The sequence below is a fragment of the Canis aureus genome, chromosome 29, assembly GCF_053574225.1.
Source record: "Canis aureus isolate CA01 chromosome 29, VMU_Caureus_v.1.0, whole genome shotgun sequence".
In the NCBI taxonomy this organism is placed as follows: Eukaryota; Metazoa; Chordata; class Mammalia; order Carnivora; family Canidae; genus Canis; species Canis aureus.
The window spans coordinates 40,119,709-40,142,682 of NC_135639.1; the positions used below are offsets into that span (position 1 = coordinate 40,119,709).

At 50.9% G+C, this 22,974-nt stretch overlaps 1 protein-coding gene across 4 annotated transcripts in view; it reads right to left on the minus strand.

The window, feature by feature from the left end:
- The window catches only part of C29H10orf71 (chromosome 29 C10orf71 homolog), a 29,568-nt gene extending 7,883 nt beyond the window's left edge, over positions 1-21,685 (minus strand). The window contains exons 1-4 of one of the 4 annotated variants that reach the window (XM_077878604.1): positions 19,492-19,851; positions 8,002-8,215; positions 3,253-3,355; positions 2,848-3,012 (exon numbers count right to left, since the gene is read on the minus strand). The gene's annotated coding sequence lies outside the window, so the exon portion shown is untranslated. Of the gene's footprint in view, positions 1-2,847; positions 3,013-3,252; positions 3,356-8,001; positions 8,216-19,360; positions 19,453-19,491; positions 19,852-21,578 lie in introns of those variants that run through there. The other 3 variants (XM_077878605.1, XM_077878602.1, XM_077878603.1) reach the window with 3 other exon arrangements.
- Positions 21,686-22,974: the final 1,289 nt, after the last annotated feature.

A 22,974-nucleotide genomic window follows, 5' to 3' on the forward strand; every position in this document is an offset into this window, starting at 1 on the left:
CAGTGCACAGAGTTCTAGCTTGTCCACAGCCTTGCCAGCACTTGTTATTTTATTTTATTTTATTTTTTTTCATGGTAGCCATCCTAATAGGTGTGAGGTGGTATGTTGCTTTTCCTTCTGGGTCCTGTCTGAGGAAGCTGCTTCTGCTGGGACCCTGACCACTACTGCTGGGGTACATCCTTCCACTGCCTGGAACAGTTCTGGCCCAGACAGGGAACAAGTCAATGAATACATTAAAAGTTAGATAAAATAGCAAGTATAGACCCTAGAGTGGGCCCAAGTGGTGGGCATTTGGGACAGTGAACATCTGGCAGGGTGCTCTGAGTCCTCAGCTGACAGATGACATTGTCACATGGTAGCTCCGTTCACATCAGCAGCAGAAGCCGGCAAGGCTGCATGCTTCCCTTCTTGCCTGGCTGGTCAGAGTGATGACACCACCAGGGCTTTAGGGGATGGAAGATGAAGATGCTCCCAAGGGGGAGGTAGGGCCTGCACATCAGGCATCCCGTGTCCTCTCCTGGTCCCCCATGGGGGATAGTGCATGAGATGTCCCACCCAGGTCTGTTGCTGCTGTGCCAGTGGCATTGTGTTTCGGTCCTGAAGGCCAGCCTTCTTTGGGCTTTTTGTTTGTTTGTTTTACTGTATCTTGACCACAGCCTGATGGTGAGTTTCCAGTGCTGACTTGTTGGCAGGCTGACCTGGTTTTGTGAATGAGAAAACTGAGCTGGCTGTGCTGGAGGAAGGAGGGACCCTGAGTTCTAGTGAACTGGATGAGCCAGCTCTGTGAAAGCTTCTATTTACATGTTCCTTAGCCCTGCCTTGAAAATCAGGGCTGTGTCTCCCCAGAGAGGAGAGTCCAGGCCTTTTAGAAGGCCAAGGACTTCTGCTTCAGCTTTCAGACCCTGCTGGCTGGCCAACCTCACTCCCTTTCCCACTGGCTTCTCCTTCTGGGTGGCACAGCGCCTGTCACAGGGATGGAAGCATTCTGATGTTGGGGAAGTTCTGGCCTTTCTTTTTTCCTTCTTTTTTAAGGATTTTATTTATTTATTCGTGAGAGACACACAGAGAGAGGTAGAGACATAAGCAGAGGAAGAAGCAGGCTCCCCAAGAGGAGCCCGATGTGGGACTCGATCCCAGGACCCTGGGGTCACGACCTGAGCCGAAGGCAGACCCTCAGCCATTAAGCCCCCAAGGAGTCCCTGGCCTTTCTTTTTTTTTTTTTTTTTTTTCCTGGCCTTTCTGATCAAAGGAATAGTCCCTGTTGTTTCCATTCTGTTGGTGCTGTTTCCTCCTGCTTCTAATGCAGACACAAAGCCAGAGACAGAGTGTGTTTGTTTGCTATGGCCAACGATGAACCACAGAGTGCTGGCTTGCACAACAGAAATTTAGTATCTCACAATTCTGGAGGCTAGAAGTCCCAAATCAGCTGTCAGTGGGGTTTGTTCCTTCTCTGGGCTGTGAGGGAAGGTTCTGTTCCAGGCTATTCTCCTTGGCTTTTACATGACCACCTTCTCTCTCTTCATATTGTCTTTCCTGTGTCTGTGTCTCTGTGTCCAAATTTCCCCTTTTTATGAAAGCACCAGTCCTGTTGGAGTAGAGCCCACCCTATGATCTGATCTTAACTAATTACATCTGCAATCACCCCATTTCCCAAATAAAAGCACATTCTGAGGTCCCCGGGAGTTAGGGCTTCAACATATAAAAGTCTGGGGGATACAACTCAACTCATAACACCAAGGCATTGACTTTGCAATGACAATTAAAAGGCAACTTGCCTGGTGAGCAGAGTAGCCCTGGGTCCCTGACAGCATTGCTGAGCTGTGAGCATGTGCCAGGACTACCTCTTCTGGAAGTTGTGTTATTGGGGTAGGGTGGGGGATCTTAATGGCTTCGACCACTGTGAGTCAAGTTTTCTGGACCTTGAGGTTCTACGTATATAGTTAGGGGAGGCTTCAGGTGTCCTGAATGCTGGGATCTTAATCTTAGCAATGGCTGTACTTGGTAATGGTGATACTGGGGTTTCCATACTTCCACATTTTAGAGGAAAATAAAATAGTTGGAGATTTAAATTTAGAATCTTGGAGTTAAGTAAAAAACCTCCAGGCAATGAAATCCACCCCCGCCCCCGCCTCACTATTAGCAGATACTTGTTATTTTTTTGAACACTCAGCTTCCATCCTTCTCCCCTGAGTAAAAACATTTGATGGTTTGGGGGGCAATTTCTTCTCCCCACTGTGTTTAGTGTTGGTGGGGCTGAAAGTCAAGGTGCTTGCTGAGACCTCCCTGGGCCAAGCGCAGATGTGAGACCCAGGCCATGCCCCTGTCCTGTTTCTCCTGGGATGACACCAGGATGGAAATACGCTTGGATGTTCTCTCCAGTGGCTGTCTGTCTGCTCATCTTTTCCCAGCCTGGAACTTCAGCCTTCACCTTGAGTCTGCAAGGGCTCCAATTTCCTTTTACCACCTATTTCAATTGAATTTGTCCAGTTTCTGTTTCTTTTGTGCATAGTCAAAGAACCCTAACTGGTCTGAGGTTTGTGTCATAATTCCAAACAGTAATAAAAGATGTTCACTGATATTGGAGTATTCGGAAAATATAGTAGTCTCCCCCTTATCCATGGGGGATACATTCCAAGACCTCCAGTGGGTGGCTGAAACTACGAATAGTAGTATTGAATCCTATACATACTACGATTTCCCTATGATAAAATTTAATTGACAAATTAGACACAGTACAAGATTACCAATGCTCAATAGTAAATAGAACAACTGTAACAATATACTATAATAACAGTTATGTGAATGTGGTCTCTCTCTCTCTTTCAAATCTTATTGTATTATACTCACCCTTCCTGTGATGATGTGAGACGATAAAATGTCTACGTGACAAGATGATGTGGGACGAATGACTTGGGCACTGTGATGTAGGATTAGGTTACTATTGACTTCTGACCATATGTCAGAGGGAGGATCATGTGCTTCTGGACCGTGGTTGACCGTAGGTAGCTGAAACTGCAAAATATCAAAACCATGGATAAGAAAGAACTGCTGTAACCACATTTCTTCTGGCTCAGGAAGGAGACCTTTATTCAGATAGCTTTGTCAATTCTGATTTGATTTGCCTGGGTTGGGATGGGACACTCATAAAGTAGTCTCCAAGCCTGGTCCCACTCCCTCTTCTCCCAACGCCCAGTGGAGCCCTTCAGCACAGTAGCTGACAATGGAAGGTGTTTCTTTGGGTTGGTTCCATACCTGTTACAGCAGTGGGGGCTGCATGTGCCTGCTTTGCTGGGATTTAGGATCTGTAGTTTTAAAACTTCTTCTCATGCTTACATTTGCTATCATCATAGCCCATCTAGAAAGAAGAAAAATAGTGTCAGTGACCCCAACTGACCAACTGGTCAAGATGCATCAGGTGCAAAACATGTCTTTAAATGTCAATAATACAGTTGGCTTTCAAATATATATTTTTAAATCCACACTTGACCTCAACAAAATTCCAGACATAGGCATTTTTGGTGAAAACAATATAGAGCCCATATCTATTGCTTTCAATATTCATTAAATCTTTAGGAACCTGTTTTAAGCCTTTGGGATTTCTAATATGGTTGGCGCAGTTGTGGACTATTTTTTGCTAGTCGAATCTGACCAAAGGCCTTTTCCCATGTGGATTAATAACTCAGGTTTTGCAATAAAGAGAACTCAAGTGGCAGAACTTGAATCCACTCAGCAAGCAGTAGCACAGTGTTCGATTTATTGTTGGCAGGAGGCTTGAGTATCTATTTTGACAGCTTAAAGAACCAAAAAGCTGCCCAGGAGAATTTTAAGAGTACTCAGAATGAAGTGTAAACTAATTAAAATAAATCCATTATGCAAATTTTCAATGCAGACCACTGGGGCTTCCTGAAGGACCTTCCTCTTCTCAGCTCCTGGATGTTAACCTAGTCCATGGTATTTTATTAATAATATTAATAATCACAGTCACTCAGATTTGTGGAGGACATTTCTTTGGAGGCCCACAGAGGGCCTTGTGTCTACCACTGTGGGGCCGGCCTCGTCCCTGACTCCCAGACTGTCATTTGTCCTCACACCATGCTGGGCGTCCTGTTTCCATAGCTCATGCTGTATTGTCACAGGTCACACATAAAAATCCATATGTCTTGGGAATGGGTGGTTGTTTTGTTTTCTCCTCAACTACAAAGAAAATTGCTTGACTCAGAAGAGAAGTCTGATTTGCTTTTGTGGAGTCAGCTTGTCAACATAGAAACTGAATAAATGTGGTAATGTTCTGAGCTGGGTATCCTTATGCTCAATTTTTCTGGAGGGCAAACTGAAACAGAGAAAAGAAGGAGTGAGACTGAAGGACACATTCTCTTGAGAAGAACCACAGCCCTTGGGTATTAAGGCCATCAGAAAAATTCGGACTGACCCTTCTGTGTCACGGAATAGTGGGCCCATTCCACTGCCTGCTGCTCCCCCGAAGTATAGAGCTTAGGGCTAAGGATGGAACCAATCCGACTTGCACCTGGCTAAGATGTGGGCGCAGAAGGATGTGGTAGCATTTGTTCTGTGAACAGTTAGGGAAACTGTCTCACAGGATCTCTGTCATTGCCGCTGAAGCACACTTTTTAGAGGCCAGTGTGGATCTGTCCTGCTCACTGCTTTGGGCTACTCCCTTGGGCTATTCTGTATTCATTCTCAACACTGCATTCAAGAACATCTTGTAAAACTCAAATCTGTTCATGTCAGGCTCTTGCTTAGAATCCCTCCATGGCCTCCCAGTTTTATTTTTATTTATTTTTTTTTTAAGATTTTATTTATTCATTCATGAGAGACACACACAGAAAGAGAGGCAGAGACACAGGCAGAGGGAGAAGCAGGCTCCATGCAGGGAGCTTGATGTGGGACTCGATCCCAGGACCCCAGGATCACACCCTGGGCTGAAGGCAGTGTTAAACCGCTGAGCCACCAGGGCTGCTCGGTCTCCCAGTTTTAAAGAATGAAAATGAGCTTCCTTAAAAAGAGCCTCCGTTTCCATCCTCCTCTTGGGCTGTCTCCCTCCTCATGCTTGGCTTTCAGAGCATGCCTCAGGGCCTTTGCACACATTGCTCCTGCTCCCTGGAATTCTTTACTTTTATTTTCCACTGTTACCTGCTTGGGTCTTACCTATGCTTCAGAACCCAGTTCACATGATCCTTCAGTAAGGCAGCTTCTTTAGGCTATTTTAAGTCTTCCTGTTATATGCTTTTGTAGCTTGCTATTCCCTCTCCCTTGCAATACTTACTGTAACGTACTCAAGTACTCAAATGGTTAACTGGGTGATTATTACTTAATGTGTATCTTTCCTGATAACCTGGGAGTTTCAAGGAGTCTGGGTCCGTCTGTGTCCGTCTGGCTCTCCAGTCTATCCTTAGGGAGCATAGTGCATAGCATAAGAGAAATCTGTTAAATGAGTGGGCAAATCATTCCACTTCAGTCATCTATTTACACTATTGACTGCTTAGCAGGACTAATTTTATTGAAAGTCAATTGTAATTGGATAATTCCAGAATTATCACAAATTTCAAATCAGTTAATTTGGATTCAAGTGCATTTAACTTACTTTTTGATTCCACGCCCTAAAATTTATAAAATCTGCCTGTGGTAAGAGATGGAAGCGGGTGGAACAGATCAGTTTTAGAGACGGCTCCCAGGTTGGCACAGTGAAAGGTATTCATTTGTACCATGGCACAGACCATTTAAGTCAGGATTGAGTTTCAGGATAATCAGGGAGAAGTAAGAAGTGACTTCGTGACTTCTCCATTTTCCTGGTTGTCATTTGAATTGCACTCAGGACTCCAGTCGGGGATAATTTGATTACTTCTGGAGGGCCAGCATCCAGCAAATATTTGTTGAGTACATTAACTGGGGTGTTGTTTACAACCGCATTGCAAATGGTCATTAACTGATACATTATCTAAATTGCAGGTGTCAGCAGATGACTGTTGGCATCTGCCCTGTGTTGTACACGCAACCCTGGAGAACACCCACAGCCTTGGCTTGGTTATCAGGTTCTCCAGCACTTCATCCACTGATGCTAAATGTTGGTCAAGCTTGCATCAGGTAAAGCAGGCTCTGTAAAGCATCAGAATGCAGAAGTTAGTGGACTGGACTTTCCAGTTCAGCCCTTGGGGAGAGGTAAGGAGGGTTTGGTGACACCCCATCCTATAGTTGCTCGGTGGGGAACTGGGGGCCTGTATGTGCTCCTGTGGCCTTGAGACAAGGAGAATTATACATGAGGATGTGTTTTGTTTTCCCTTATTGCCAGGATCATCTTTTTTTTTTTTTTTTAAGATTGTATTTATTTGAGAGAGAGAGCAGGCACGTATGAACAGGGGGAGGGGCAGAAGGAGAAGCAGACGCCCTGCTGAGCAGGGAGCCTCATATGGGGCTTGATCCCAGGACCCTGAGATCATGACCTGAGCTGAAGGCAGATGCTTAACTAACTGAGCCACCCAGGTGCCCAACTAGGGTCATCTTTTTGAATCAGAATATATCAAATAAACCAGATCTGAGCGTACATCCTCGTGAATCAGCTTTTTCTCCCGACGAGCAACAAAATATCCTTTGCATGGTCCTTACTGAATTCCACATCTTCTGAAATGTTTCCTCACCTGATGCTTTTTCCCATGTCACGTGGTTGAACTGGAATACATTGCTCTTTGCAGGTACAGTGTTCTCTCTCCTGGTCCCTTACAAATGCCTCTGGGTGACCCTCACGAAGTGCCAGCTCTCCTCACACTCCCTCCCTGCAGGCCTGTGGTGCATGCACTGGGGAAGCAGCTACAGGCCCAGGTGGGTCCCGGCTTGGCTCCTGGGAGTGCTACCTGCCTGCTGTGTCTCTTTCTGTCTCTTGGCCACCAATGGCTGACTGCTTATCCTCAGCTCTCCTCTTCCCTGTTGGGTTTTTTAACCACTTGCACTGCTGTATTCCACTTTATCTGCTGTAAATCCAGCTTTCCAACAAGGCTTTGAACTCCTGGGAGAGAGGGCCCCGACCTGGTTTGTCTTTGACTGACAGGATTGCTAGCGCGTGGTGGTCATACCAGGGTTTCCAGCTGCTGATCCTGAGTGAGCCTCCTGGATGCCAGGTCTGGAGGACAGAGCTTTGCGGTGAGCATGCAGTGTGGTGCAGGACAGCTTAAAGCACTGCCACCCCACGTTCTCCTTTCCTCCCACGGGGCTCCTGGCTGGGGCTGGCCCAGGCCTGAGAGAGCATGCAGCTCGGCTTCTGCTGGTCGGTCCCAGACAGTGAGGACAGGAGGTGGCTGGAGGAGGGACTCATTCTGGTCACCCTCTACAGGCCCTTCTTCAGATGCTCCACCTACAGCTACTCATCCAAGATCCAAAGCTGAAGTGTGAGGGGCCCACAGAACCAGAGCCCTGCTCCAAGGCCCCAGATCCAGCCCCATAATTGCCTGCGTGGCTGTGCACTATCAGCTTCCTTTCTGGCATGAGACTGTGGACCCTCAGAGACGTGAAGCGAATATTCCATGTCACACAGCTGATGAGTGGCAGAGCTGGGCTTGGGATCCGGGCCTGTTGTGGTTCTGGAGTTGGACATAGCAAGGGAGAGAGCCATTGGTGGTTTGTCCTGGCTTGGTTGCCAGATTGAACAAATTAAAAATACAGGACATCCAGTGAAATTTGAATTCCAGATAAACAACCAACCTAGTATGAGTGTGTCTTGTCTAATAGTGGAATATACTTTGTATTAGAGTTCTCCCTAAAATTAATCATCACATACTTCTAAAAAATAGGTGTCCATTGTTTATCTGAAATTTAAGTTTCACTGGACATCCTGTTTTTTTATCTCACAATCTGGGGTCCTCACCAGCTTTTGGGACCCAAAGTGGATCACCATCAGAGGAGGCCAACACCATGAGTCAGTATGGGATGACTCATGTTTGCATATCACCCTGCAGTTCAGGACACATTCAGTGGACATTATCTTGTTTGAACCTTGCAGTCCCTATGAAGTGGGGCGAGCAGGCCTTATTGTCACCATTTTCCGGGTAGAGAAGGAAAGACACAGAGAGGTGCAGACAGCGTGTAGAGAAGAGAACGCAGGCTGGGATTCAGTTCAGGCTTGCAACTTGGTTACCCCACGCTTCCTCTGACAGGCAGCCCTGACCCTCTGGTCCACGGGCTCAGGGGGGGTAAGCAGAGGGCCCTCCTGCTGGGGAAGGCAGACGGCAGGAAGGTTCAGGTGGGCCTTGTAGAGCCAGCAGGGATGCTCTCGACCTGCTAAGGAGGTCGTTTCACTCCCCTCTGGTCCCTGCCTGTCTTTGCACAGGAAGCTATTGGGGTTTGCTTTGCTGCTGGGTTTGACCACTTGCCTGTAGTGTGGTTTCTGAACCTGAGCTCTTTGGGTGGATTTAATTACCTTAATTGAATGGTGTTTTCACTTCTCAGTAAGGGGAAGCAGGAAGCTGGTGGAGATGACAGGGGGTGGCTTTACCACACCCAGAAAGCCCTAACAAATTGGAATTGATGCCTCTTGGTCTTCTATCTAGGTGGTTTTTTTGAGATGTTGAGGCGGGTATGCCTTGAGGAACAGCTGAGTGTAGTGAATCATGACAGTCCCCTGTCTGTGTGCCGATGGGTCCTGGTCCAGCTCATGAATACACAGACATCCCACATGCAGCCTTCACCACCCTACCCCAAACCAGGCAGGTGCCTTGCTCTGGAACACTGCCCTGCTGATCAATCTTGGGCCAAGCTCTTGACCCCTCTGTGCAATTGCCAATAGCCCTCCCACCTTGCAGTTTCAGAGACAATGCCCTTGTCTACATTTTTTAGACAATGGTGAACAATGATGGCAAAATTGGCTTCTACAGTCGGGGTCCTCCAGAAGGGGGAGCAGATGCCTGTCGAGTGTCTACAGTGTGGCAGGCCTCAGGCCCGCTACTATGTGTGCCTGTGTTCACCCATTCCTCATGAAAACACTTCAGGGTAAGCGCCTCTCCCTACCTTACAGGGACAGGAACTGAGGCTACCACCTGGGTTCCTTGCTGTGTCGTGCCGAGTGCTGGAGCTGGGGTTGCCTGCTTTTGGCTCCAGGGTCCTGCTTCCTAGCCCCATGATGATTCCTCCTCAGCTATCCTAGTGTGATGATTGCTCTATCCTTTTAACTTTTGGAAATCAGAAATTTCAAGGTCATTACATTCTGCTGGAAGAACACATGGGCTCTCATAAGGCAAACTTGAAGGTCTGTCACACATGCACTCCTTCCCTTGGCCACCTCCCACAGAGCATCACCGTGTGCCAGACCTGTCCTGGTGCTGGAGATGTGGCCCTGCCGGGACTGACCTGGACCTCACCTTGTGGAGCTGTGGTGAGTCGCTGAGGGTACTGGGCCACATCTACCTCAGATGGCCTCTGATTGGCTTCCACTGGATGGTGTCTCTCATGCACGGAAAGCACAGCTTTGATTTGCTCATGGGTCATCGTGCATCTGCTTTGGCCATTTTGGCTCCTCTGGTCTGAAACTTGTGAGCAGGGGATGAGTGTTGACCTGCATCCTGGCCTGGTTGAACGGCCCCAACCTAGGAACTGGACTGGGGAAGCCAAGGGCTCTCAGGCTGATCCCCAGACCCCTGTGCCCTGGGAGAGGACAGGGCCAGCTTCCTCCAGCCCTGGGAATACAGTGTGGTTGGCACTGGGGAGCCCTGATTGTGGCACTGGCCTGGCATTGTCTGGATCCTCCCTGAATCACATCACATGCACAAGGAACTTCAAAGCCCTGCTGCATGGGGTCCAGTGGTCAAAAGGAATGTGGCTGAAGGAACCAGCATGTCTGAACTTGCTGGGCTCATAGAGCCCATTGTGGGCAGGCAATCATAGCTACTGCCCGCGACAGACAGCTCAGGAGGAGAGAGTCTTTCTCCCATGAGCTCGGCCAGCCTGCATCCCCTTCCCACCTGGGTTATCAGTGTGCTGTGACTGGAGGGGACATTTCCTTAGGAGCCTCTGAGCATCACCCATGTCTGCAGGTAGAGGTCAGGGAGCCTGGCATAGGGAATGCCTGGCCTGCTCTCGCCAAGCTCACCACAACAGGAGAGTGACAGCACCTGGCATTGCACACCCAGTGGGTGGCCCAGTTGCAGGAGGAGAGGGGAGAAGCAAGATCTGGAGGCCAGGGGAGGTACATGAAAGAGGTGGATAATGCTGAGTTCCAAGATGCAGTGAGCTGCGCATCCTGGCTTCTGTTCCCATTCCCTGATTGCATGACCTGGGGCTGAGCAGCCTCTGGAAGGGGGACACACAGCTCTTTCAGAAACGTGGGGACCACCAAAATGGTGGGTCTACTTGGGTGTGAGCCAGGTCCTGGGGGTCTGACACAGTCACTGGGGATGGTCTTGGCAAATTACAGCAAGTCCGTGAGCCTCAGCTTTCTCATCTGTAAAATGGAGCCAACGCTACCTACCTTGTGTATAAAAAATGGGTTCTCAACCTTGGCAGTATTGACTTTGCTGAAGTCCTCTGGGGCAAAATCACCCCTGGTTGAGAACTGCTGTTATGGAATCAAGGAGAAAGCATAGACCCACCCCTGGAACATCAGTCAGTCAGTCAGTCCAGCTGGTCATCCCTTCATATTTCCCAAGAACATCTTGCCCTGAATTGTGGAAACGGTAGTAGCTGAAGTGAGATGGTAATCAAATAAGCACTTTCAGGGAGTAGAAAGAGTGGGGGACTTGGTGCCAAGCCAAGGTGGTCTTGGGCAAGTCACTTTACTTCTACATATACCTGTAAAATAGGAATAGTAAAGACCCACCTTGGCTCTGGCTCTGCCCACCCCTTCAGGGCTGCTCCCCGTGCTGGAGAGAATGGAGAAAGGAATGGTCATGAAACTGGTCCCTGCAGCAGCCACTGCCTGAGTCCCCAGATGGTTGGAGCCCCCTGACTCACTAGGTCCTGGGTTCTCTCCCTGGGCGGGGGGGATGCCTGTCCCAGAAGGAGGCCCAGGGAGCCCCAGGCACCACAGGTCTGTGTTTTACCTTCTGGTCACAGGCACCAAGGGAATTATGTGCATGCCCTTTGCTACACATCTCTCAGGAGCAGATGTTTCATACTTGCTTGTTTTTCCCTCAACATGTAGTAGGAAATATATTTACATTAACGGCATGGAAAATTCTCAGAGACATACAGTTGACCTTTGAACGATATGGCTTTGAACTGCGTGGGTCCACTTATGCACAGACTTTCTCAATAAATGCAGTACAGTACTGTAAGTGGGCTTTCTCTTCCTTATGATTTTCTTAAAAATATTTTCTTTGTAAGAATGCAGCGTATAATACATATAACACACAAAATATGTGTTCATTGACTGTTTATGTTATCAGTAGTTACATTGTTGGCAAGTCAAAATACTCAGATTTTTTACCGCTTGGGCTGGGTGTTGGTGCCCCTAACTCCCTCCGCCCCATTGTTTAAGGATCTACTAGACATCAAGGAAAGTCCATGAAGCAAAATTCACCCTACTTATCTGTACTACTCTGATATCTTCTGTTCTATTCTATTCTTTCATTAAAAAAAAAAAAACCTATTTGCAATTTGGTAGGTAGGTGATTTCAGACCTAATAATGAATTATGATCTACAGTGTTTTTTTATGAACTTCTCTGGACCAGTAACACCAGGCATTCCTGCTTCGGTTCCATTGCCGCTGCTCTGTTTATAGCGATGCTGGGTTTTCATATGGATGGAGAAATGGGGACCCCAGACATAGCCGCTGTGACTGGCAGGGTCTGATCAGATTCTTGTTGGGCAGGGGAGGAGACCACCTCGGGTGGTGGGTTTACAGGCTGGGCCTTGCCTTTGCTGTGTCTCCTGGCCCTGCTCAGTGCCTGTGCTTTTGTCAAAGGAGCAAATGAATGAATAAGAGAAATCCCCATGTACTAAGTATGTCTGGCATAAGACAAGCCCTTTATATACTCTAATATTATTGTTCATGTTTATTACTATGCAATTAATATTTGCAACAGCTTTGAGAGGTGGAAATTAGCCTTGTTCTTTACAGAGGAGGAACCTGGAGTCCAGAGAAGTTTACTCCCTGAGGGCATGGGGTTTGAGTGGGTTTGAGTCCCACTCCCTGGGACTGCTGAGAGGGAGAGGGTGCCTGCAACCTGCATTTCAAAGGGTTCCTCCAGGAGCTTCTGAAATGCCTCCTGCAGGCTGAGAACCTCTGCTCAGTACTACCCCACCCCTGGCTTCCTGTAGCCTCCATTCCTGGTTCTCTTTGGAGCTCATCTTAAGACCCTTGGTCACAGGCTGTCCTATTGCTCACACCCCTTCACACCTGAGATTCTGCATAAGGGGTGCAGACGCCATGAAAGCCTACCCTGTGTCTCATTGGAAAGTGGGTCTCTCTGGTTATGAGCTTTGTAGTCAGACAGACTTGGGGCAAATCTCTTTGTGTTTCTAAGCCTCCATCTCCTTTTTGTAGGCTGGAGCTTATGGGTAGGGGAACCCAGCAGCCCAGGACTCACGACATCTCTATGACTGATGAAGCAGTCTTGCAGGGAGAAAGGGTTGTAGCCAATGGCCTGAACTCCATCTTGGAGAGCCTTGTCCAAAGAGGAGGCCCCTTCAGGGTGTCCCAGGGGAAGAGACACTTGGCTTTGTTGAGAGTGGAGGTCTCTCAGCACCCATCCTCTCTCCAGCCCCTGGAAGGATAGCCAAGAAATTTGGGGAAGAGTACCCCCTAAGAGGAGCCCTGGAGTGTCCCAGGTTTGGGCGATGAGGGGAGATTCTGGGCAGGGCATCCAGACCACAGGGTCAGGGGTGCTACAGCTTTCACCATGTGCCCAATTTCCCCATCTGTAAACTGATACCATGGGGCTGGGCAGCAAAGGGGCAGAAGCTGAGCTAGAAGAGGCACTGCTGAGTGCCAGCACTCTGCTGGACAATTCTGGGTGTCCATGCCATTTATCCAGCTCCTACTACCTGCTACAAGGTCTTGCTCAGAGGTCACAACCAGAGGCAAGTTAGGTAGGGCTGGTGCCAAAGGAATTTGAGACAGGAAAATTGAAGGTCAGAGAGGTTGAGGAACTTGCTCAAGGTCACATAGCCAGAGAGTACCCATGTGGGGAGTCAGACTCAGGTGCTACATGGCTCTGCCCTTCCTAGGCAACCAAGGCAGAGGGATGCCTTGAGTTGCTGAGGGTGTCTCCATCTGCCATGGTGTCCACACGGGGTGGGGAGGGACAACAACTTCTCACTTAGTACCTTCTCTTCTACCTTCAGTGGCTCTCCTCTTCTTCCCATCAGGGAGCATTGGTTTTGGCAAAGCTAGAAATGGCATCTGTCGTATCTGGCTATCCTTCAGGGAGCATACTGCAGGGTGCCATCTTGCTTGTCCCTGCACAGCCAGGAGGGCATGACTTTCTGGGATGGAGAGTCAAGGAAGTCCTAAACCCAGGAATTTCTAAACTCCATGTGGGTGTGCGCGTGTACACACACACACACACACACACACACACACACACACACTTGTCAGAGCCCAGCTGTCCCTGGCCTTCCCACTTCCTGCTGGAAGTTGGAAGTAGATGGGAGACGTCTGTTTGGTAGATGACAGCTGTCCTTTCTCCAAGGGGAGTGGCAGCAGAGAGCCCAGCTCTTCCAGGGAAGGAGAGACAATCATCCTGCTTTCTTTGTGGAATTCCTCAGGGGAAGCTTGGAAAAGAATCAGATGTGGACATCCAGGTTATCCTTCTAAAAATTAACACTGAACAATGCTCTTCCAACAGGCAAAGTTATTTAAGATTACAGCTTAAGTTGATGGGAAAAGATCAGCTTCTCGGAGCATCTCCTACTATGTTTGGGAACAATGCAGGGAACAATGTTCCCAAACACTGAACTATGTTTGGGAACAACGTCCCCTCTTTCCCCAAGGCAGTGGTCCTTCTCAGAAGTCCCCAGAGGGCTGTCAGAGTGCTGGGCCCTACCACAGAGATGCCCACTCAGGAGGTCTGGGTGGGGCACAGAAGATGCTGGTGCTGCCAGTTCTGGGACCGCACTTGGAACACCGCTGCCCTAGGTTGGAGGCTGCAATCCCTTTTTCTGGGAGGTTGTACTGATAAGCCATGGGCTCTTGGGCCACTTGGGCCCCATGGTCATCAACCACTGTGGTTTGGGCTGTGTCTGCCTCACTCAAGGCTCAACTCTGGGCAAGCTGGGCCTGTGTGGAGTACAGAGGTGGATCAGAGATGCTGTCCTCTTAAAGGGACCGTCACCTAGGAGGAGAGAGCAGCAGAGGTGAATGCAAGCTGTGGGTCCAGAAGTTGGAAGGAAAGAGGTGTCACGGGGCAGGGCTTGTGTGAAGGCAGCTGCAGGAGACCTTTGGCTGCCAGTGTGTGCATGAGCATCCACCTGGTCCTGCCTGGGCACAAAGCAGAGGGTGGTGGAAGAGCACAAGATCTAGAGTCAGACCAAGGCTCCCCTTTCCTAGCCCTGGGTGATCTCAACAAGTTATCTCCCCTCTCTGAGCTTCCGATGCTTCATCTGCAACAGTTCCCACCTCACTGGGTGGTTGTGAAGGGTGGGGGTAAAAGAAAAAATATCAAGAGCCCAGAGGAGACTTACAGAGCATGAGGACTCAATGAATGGAAGCTTCCACCAGTCCAGTGACCTTGGGTTTTTGAAGCTGACAGCGCAGGGAAGGAATCACGTATCGACCACGGTATTACTAACACCCACCAACAAGATTGCTGAGTGCATTAAATCAGTATACATGTGCAAAGCACATGGTAGGTGCTCACTAAATGCCAGCTGGCATCATTTCCAATCCCCAGAGAGGGGGAAGTATAGCATAGTGGGAACGGCACGGACCAATGCCAGATCCCTTTGGGCAGGGCTCCTGGTTATGCTAGCTGTGAGTGACCCTCTGCAAATTACACACCCTATTTGTGCTTCAGTTTCCTCATCTGTAAAGTGAGACTAACAGTAGTACTTACCTCATGGGGTCATTGTGAGGACCTAATGCATTGTGCAAGGTGGCCGGGCCCTGGTAACTATCTGTAAATGTTGCTATCTTTGCCACCATGCATCATGCCCAACTTAGGGCAGGAGCGCGAGGGTCACTAGGATGACATTGCCTTTTGCCAATGTAAAAGGGGGCCCTAAGCAAGGTGGTGATTGACCAGCGTGCCAATCGGGCTTCCCTGCTCTGGGATCCGCTGCCAAGTGTGTCCTCTCCACCTGGTTTCTCTGCCTTAGCAAACCTCTCAGCTCCCTCATTCTCAGACTGGATCTTGGCTGACCTTTCACAGCATTGGTGCTTGTAGGGCGTTCCCCATAAACAGTGAGTCTGGAGTTCCTAGGCAGTCACCAGAAGCAATTGGGGGAAGCCTTCTACTCCAGTTAAAATTTAGACTCCTACCCTTGCCCTTGAGATTTAAGTTAAAGTTAAGTAAATTTAAATTACCTAAAATTAAGTAGTTTTAATCTCCTTTCTCTCCCTTGGGAGGGGTTGGGGGGCAGAGCAGGGGGCTGATGTTGATGTGCACTGAGTCGCCCAGATACTGCCCAGGTTGCTGTGTGGGTGGGAACCTCGCTTCCCCTCTAGAGTCTTCCACCGTATGTGGTGAAGGTGCACAGGGCCACAATGCTATTTGGTATACGAGGGAGGGTAACAATGATGTGTGAATGTCCAGCAGTCACTGTGAGGATGGGTCAGTCCTCCATGGCGCCAGCTACTTTACAGCTAAGCAAGGAACATGAATCAGCAGTGGGGTTTCTCTTGAGTGACCTCTGGAAGGAAAAGATCCAAGTTGGAGTCTAAGCAGGAGAGGAAAAAAACTGACAAATAGGGCAGTGAGAAACCAGGTATCCTGTTTATTATGTGCCTGGTACTTTTCATATGTTTGCTCAGTTAATGCATAAAGGAGCCCTTGAGATGGATTCTGATTGGTTGGCATTCCCATTTGACAGAGGAGGAAAGTTGAGGCCCAGGGGCTGGCTAAGAAGGGTGGAGCTGGTCCAGATCTGCCCTGCCCTAAAGCCCCTCAAAGCTCCTCCAGCAGGCCTCTTGGGAGCATCAGGGAACCTCTGAGGCTCTAAGGGAAGCAGCCTGTCTGAGTATGCACGGCTTTTTGGAGGACAGTTTTGACCCTTTGGTAAGTGGACTGGCCTCCTCGTAGAGACTCTTTTGGATGCAGAAGAGGATGGGCTTTGGACTCCGGTCCTGGGTTTGCATCTTAGCATCTCATTAGCTGTGCCTCCCAGGGCAAGTTACTAAACCTCTCTGAACTGCAGTGCCTGCCTTTGCGAAGGGGATCCTAAGACCTACCACGCTTGACGACCCCGGCAGTAAACCTCAGACAATCTATGCAAGCGCTCTGCACATGAGAATCAGGCAGCCGGGGCCAGCCCTGATGGAAACGATGTGGAAAAAGGGAGAGAAGCGGCTCTGAGCCGGTGGGTTTAGTTCAGTGGGTTTGAATCCTGACTCTGGGGCCTCTGCAGCCATTAGGCTTGACCTGCCTCAGAGAGGAGCCAACAGGCAGGTGAGGGGACCTGGTGCTGCATGTGGCCAGACTGCCCCAGGAGAGGGCAGACCAAGGGGCCACTCCAGCATGACCCGGCCTCTGCATTGGCAGTCAGCAGGGAGTGCGTCGTTCAACTTGATCTCAAGGTTTCCTCTGCCCCGGGCCTTCCCGAGGCTCCAGGTGAAGACATGGCTGAAATAAAATTCTTGTTAGCTCAGCCTTGCAGTCACTCGGAAACTCAAGCCCCACCCCTGGAAGGGGCTCCTCAGGGACCGAAGGGACCAACTGAGGCAGGAAACAGCATCCAGGCGACAGAGCCCCTGGGCTGCTGCCGCCACCATGTACAGGTGTCTCAGTGGGATTTGGAAGCCCTGCTGGGCCAGACCTTTGAGGGCCTGCCATGTAGAGAATGGAGGACAGGGAAGCTCCCCACTTTCACATGCTCTGGCACAGAAGGGTCCCTTGCCCTCTCCTACCAGGAAAGGGAGGTCTGTCCGTCAAGTCCTGGGGAGAAAGCTATCATTGCTTGATGGTCTCCTCAGATCCTCTTGCTGCTGTCAGATTCCCGAACGCTCTGACTCCGTGGTCAAGCTCTCCAAGGCTGACAGACACAGGCTTAGAAGGGAATGCACTTTGCGCCAAGCGGTCTGCAGGCTTCCACCTGAGAACCTAGGTCAGCTGAGAACCTGCTCTGCCTCCACCTTAAATCAGAAACATGTATTGCTCCCACACGCACCCCTCCAGGGGATGTTCCATAAGGATACCGATGACTTACGCTGGGGGTGACACACGGCTCAGCAGTGCTCCATGCTCTCCATTTTTGGGACTTGATCCATGTGCCTTGACAGATCCCTTGTTCCCCCCAACCCTGTCTGTCCTCACCAATTTGTCTCTTGCAACCCCTGGGAACCAAGCAGAAACTAAGAGGTATTTTGACAAGCAGTGTTCTCAAGTAACTAAATGAAACATACAGTTGAGTTTGTAGGGTTACAGATTGGCTGGATTTGGTGAAAGGTGGTTTAAACCGTCAAATGGAAATAAAACCAAGATCCTCTGTAGCTCATTGGGAAATGTCAGCTCTGATGTCTCCACGAGGGCCACCTTTTCTTAAAGCCCTTTGCATCTCTCCAGTAACCCTTGGCGGACGGAGCAAAATCCCAAGAGACAATGAAGAAGATGGCCTAGCCCTGTCTCTGGTGGCTGGCAGGTGTTGGTTACTGAGATTTCTGGCATAGGTTGGAGGAAAGGGCTATTTCTAGACATGGGGCTTCCCCTCTCTGTAAGGGTCTCTATCTAGGGCTTCTTAGGGTCAGGAGCAAAGAAGAGGAAGAGGCCAAGACACTTGCCTGCATACTGGTGAATGCAGTCATCCTCTGAGGACTGATGGCCCTCTGTAGTGTTCCCAGTCTCCTCCACACACACCTGTCTCCCCAGGTTTCCAGGAGATCCAAGCCCCTGTTTCCAGGACCCAGCGTCTCATCACCCCCCTTTCCTTTCTTGCCTCCCAGTAGTCACAGTTGCTCCCATCCCAACCAGCTTCTGGCCACCAAATAGCGGGCACGATTGTTCTCCTCTCAAAGACCCAGGGGCAGAAACATGCTGGACTTGGGTCACCCAGAGATGTCTATTTATAAACCATCCCGATAAGCACAATCTGCTCTGCTCAGCCCAGGCCACACTCCACAGCAAAGCTGACATCCCAGGGGCAAACGGAACATTTCCTGTACCAGCCAGACTGGAAGAACCAGCCCAGACTGGGGTTCCTGAGCCGGTCACTGGTACTGAAGGGTCTAGCTGTTTTAACAGCTGGAAATTTCCCTGCCTTTTTTGTGTGGGTACCAGATGACCCACCTCAAGGAGTGTTCCTGTACAGCAGGGGTCACACACTTTTTCTGTAAAGGGCCTCATAGTAAATGTTTCCGTTCTAGCTGGCCGAAAGGCCTCAGCCTTTGTAGCCATGGGCAAAATGCAAATGAACACATGTGGCTGTGTGCCAATAAAACTTTATTTACAAAACCAGGTGCCCAGCCCGCAGCTGTGGTTTACCAGCCGCTGTTGCAGAGGGAACTCAAATGCTGGCAAGTTGGACCTCATATAACAAAAACCTTTGTTTAACCTACTCTCTAGGATTCCTATACTTACGGGTCTTAGAAAATATTACTTCAAATACAGTTTGTTATAATTGGGTTAGATGCGTTGAAAGAAGTGGTCTATAATTTAGTTTTAGAAAATAGCTTTTATTTTCTAGAGAGTCTTAGGTCTGCAGTGAAACCGAGCGATTTGGTGAAAGGTACAGAGATTCCCCACGTCGACCTTGCCGCCCCCTTCTACGCCTGGCCTCCTCCATGGCCGACGTTCATGGGAGAGTTTCCAAGTCCTAAATCATAATTTTTTAGGGCTCTCTAGTGTCCCACACCTATTCAGCACTGTTCTCGGGGGATCCGTTCCTCTCCACGAGAAAGGAGAGAGACGGTGTTAGGTCTGGCCCAGTGTGAATCGGGTCGAGGCCCGTTCTCTCGGAGCTCGCGGCCCGAGCGCCCCACGACCCGCTGTCCCCTGGGTCCTGGCCTCGCACCGGAGCCTCCGGTCCGCCCGTGGCCGTGGGCCGGTCCCCATTCGGCGCCCTGAGACCTCGGCTCGTCCGCGGGCCACGTGTGGGAGCGAGGAGCCCGGCGCGCGAGGACCGAGCCCCACGTCTGCGCCGCGGCTCCGGGCGCCCGGGCCCCCGCGCCCCACGCCACCCCGGCGGGGCCCCCAGGACCGCGCCCCGCGCCCCGCGCCCCGGGACCCGGGACCCGAGCCCCCCCCACCCCCCCCCGCGGCCGCCGCCTACCTCCGCGCGTCCCGCTGCGGCTCCTCCGCCTCCCGGGCAGGGCGCGGGCGGGACGGACCCGGCGCCTCCCGCTCGGCCCGCGCCCCGCGCCCCGCGCCCCTGGGCCCCTGCGCACCCGGGCCCCTGCGCACCTGCACCTGGGCCCCTGGGCAGCCCCGGGCTGGTCCGGCCGCGGCGAGGCGGTGAAGCGAGCGTCCCGTCCCGAGCAGCCGCCCAGTGCCGCGCTCCGCGGGGAAGAGGCGAGCGGCGCCCGCAGCCCCCGCGCGGTGTCGAGTAACAGTCAGATTAAACAAGCAGCCTCAGCAGCTATTTTTACACCCAGACCGGCCGCGGGTCATAGATAACTTGGGGAGAGAGCAACGGCCTGCGCGGAGCCGGCCCTGACCGAGAGGCCAGCCTCCGCCGAGGCTCGGGCTCCGCAAGCCGTGTCAGCACTTGGCCCCACGGCCCGAGGTGCGAGGGCGACGTTTGTTCAGGGACCGTGGAGAGCGCGGTGCGTGCGGGCCGGGCGGGCCGGGCCGGGCGGGGCGGGGCGGGGCGGGGGCCCTGCGGACGTCCCGGCAGAAATAGCCGGTTTCATCATCCCCGCCGAGGCCCGGCCGCATTCCTCGAGGAAGACACTGCCTCGCTGGGCCCTGGGCCCTTGCAGCTAGATAACAGGCCCAGCCACAGGCTGGGACGTCAGGGGCAGAGTTCCAGAAAGATGGGAAGTGATCAGGGAAGAGGCAAGGTAAGTGCCCACTCGGGAGCCCGGCTGCAGTGCACCCCGCTGTGGGCGAGCCCCGTCCTAGGGGCCAGGCCTTGTCCCGCAGCCCAGAGAGCCCCTCCCAGCTCCCCGCGGCCTTCTCTGTCTTGGCTGGGGCTCACCTGCTCTCCGTACTGCCTGCAGACCCCCAGACATCTTCCTGCCTCTGCCTTTGCTCATGCTGTTCCGACCCCTGGGAGCCCCCCACCTCCCTTTCCCCCTCCCCAAATCGGCCCTGTGACAGTCCACTCACTGCCAGGATTTAAGGCAAGAGTTTTTGTCTTTGTGTCCAAGAGCCCTTTCTCGTGTTCCCCCTCCCTGGTAGCCTGGCAAAGCGGGGGTGCTGGTCCCTGCCAGGTGCCCTGCCATATGAGGTACTCAAAGCCCCTGAAAGTCTGCACTGCACGGTATCTCTGTATCTATTTGTGAACTGCTCCTCCTCCACTCCCCGGCCTTGTGGGCTCCTCATGGCCAGCAACCTGTGTCCCAGCCCTAACTCAGGGCCTGGCACCACCTCCAGCCTTGAATCAGCTGGTAGCCAGGGTCACAGGGACCCGGGTCCATGCACTTCAGTTTGAACCAACTCAGAAAGAACAGTTCCTTGTTCCCTGCAGACGGAGGGGCCAGACCCCAACCAGCAGGATTATCCGGCCCCTTTTCTTCCCTGGACCCTTGAAACTTGCTTTTTGCCCCTGAGCACTTAGGACCTGACTCCGGGAACACCTACTCACTCATCAGGACTCAGAGACAGTTTGAGGGAGGCTCAAAATGAACCCCTGGATTTTACCCCATCCCACCACCCACTTCCTTTGCTTATCAAAACCAACACTAGCCAACTTGGCCAATGAAAGGAATCAACCTGAGAGGTGAGCCACTGTTAAAACAACACAACACAACACAACACAACACCAAAGACTCGGAACCCTGAACTCTTAGATTTCCGAGCTATCTGACACCAGCCAAATCACTTAACCTCTCTGTGCCTCAGTTTATTCATCTTTAGGATGGACAGACTGCCTCAGCTCTGCTGGGTCGAAGATCAAATAAATTCATGTACACAGATATACTCGCATATTGCAAAGCTTCTCAAATGCTAGTCATTTGTTTTTTTAAAATGATTTTTGCCACACCTTCACCCACCCATACCATCACTTACTATGTTTTTGTAAGAAGAATGTAGATTGACTTTTTAAAAAATACAGCTTTGCGGTAAATAGCAATCCCTGCAAAAACATAGGCTTGATGTCCTGGTTCATTTTTTCCCTCTATTACGCATTGAAACAAATTCATAGCCAGTTCACATGTTATCCGTGTATGACCCAAATCATTTTGTTCCAGATTTTAGGGAAGGCTCCATCATTAAACCCCATTTTATGGGGGAGTTTGCTTTGGAGTGTGAAACCATTTAGCAGGGCCCTGGTCTTCCTAACTTGCTTTCCTCCCGCTCCTTAGCACATTTCTTCCCCAGCTTACTTTTAATTCTTCACAGGTAGAGAGCCTGACCACATGTCTGGTTTGGGTCCTAGAAGCCGTGAGCTTTGAAGTGCAGCAGGAGCTGGCGGTGTTTGCTTGAAGGGGCTGTTTGAGGAAAGAAAAGCAGTAGGATGACCCAGGGGACTTTCAGGGGGCAGGACCGTGGCTGGCAGCTCTGTCAGCGTCAGCAGGAGGGGTCGGGAGAGAACAATAAAACACAGTTGACCTGCTCCTGGAAGCAGGAGCCCTCAGAGCTTGGCCAGCGGCCCTGTCTGGTTCGCCTGACCACAGCTGACCGCTGTAGAACCTGACATATCCCAGAATGTGCCCTACCTACCCCATGCCATGGACTCTGCATCTGGTTCCGTCTCGGTGGGCACAACCGGTGTGGATCACCCCAGCACAGAGCACCGCCAGAGACCTCAGCCCCAGCTTGAGACTGGGAGCTCGAGAGGAGCTGGCAGGCTTCCAGGGCCCAGGCCCAGGCAAAGTGACCACTCTCTCCCAGTCCAGGAGCCGTGAGCTGCGTGGAAAGAATGTGAATGAAGACACTATTCTAAATGTAGAACCATGGACGCTATGTGAGCTGGCTCCCGAGTCATCCAGAAAAACAAGACCTGCATGTATATTCTGCAGGAGCATAAATAAAGCTGTCCTCAGGCGGCGGGCTACGGCATCCCGACCTGGCAGTGATGTCCCTGGCCCCAGCTCGCAGCAGAACCCCGGGAACATTGTGGGAAGGGCCCTCCTGCCTGACAGCAAGTGTGAAAATGGCCTTGCTCTGGCCTCCATGTACATGGTGCTTACTAACCTAATTCTGCAGCAAATCAGCTCTGCTTTGCATCTGTGTTATTCAGGAATGTTCAAAAGTTGGTAGCGAGAGCCATGCAGAATTTCCAGGGCAGGGTGTTTGAAGCACATGTCCCCTGCGAATGACGGGAGGCATTTTCCCCAGCTCTTCCACTATTGTGGTTACACTGGCCTGCTCATCAGGAGGCCCCAGCCTTCTTTAGGACTTATTTGCAAAAAGTTCTTCAGGAGGGTGGAGCATTTCCTGGGCCTAATAATAGCAACACAATAATAATGCCAGCTAGCACTTACAAAACCTTTACTCCAGGCCCTGCACTATCCTGAGCCTTGACCTAAATTAACCTAGACGCTGTACGCTCTTTCTCTTAGGGCCTGGCGCCATGTTGTTCTAGCCCACACACTGCTACCTGTCAGGGAGCTAAGCTAAGACACGATAAGGAAACCAGTAATTTCCCGAGTGTGCATTATGTGCAGGCACTGCCTGTGTGTTCTTTCACTGAATCCTCATGATATCCCAGTGTTGATGTCTGTTCACACCTCCACTTCTGAGCAAACTGAGGCTTGCAGTGGTCCTGGATGTCATTCA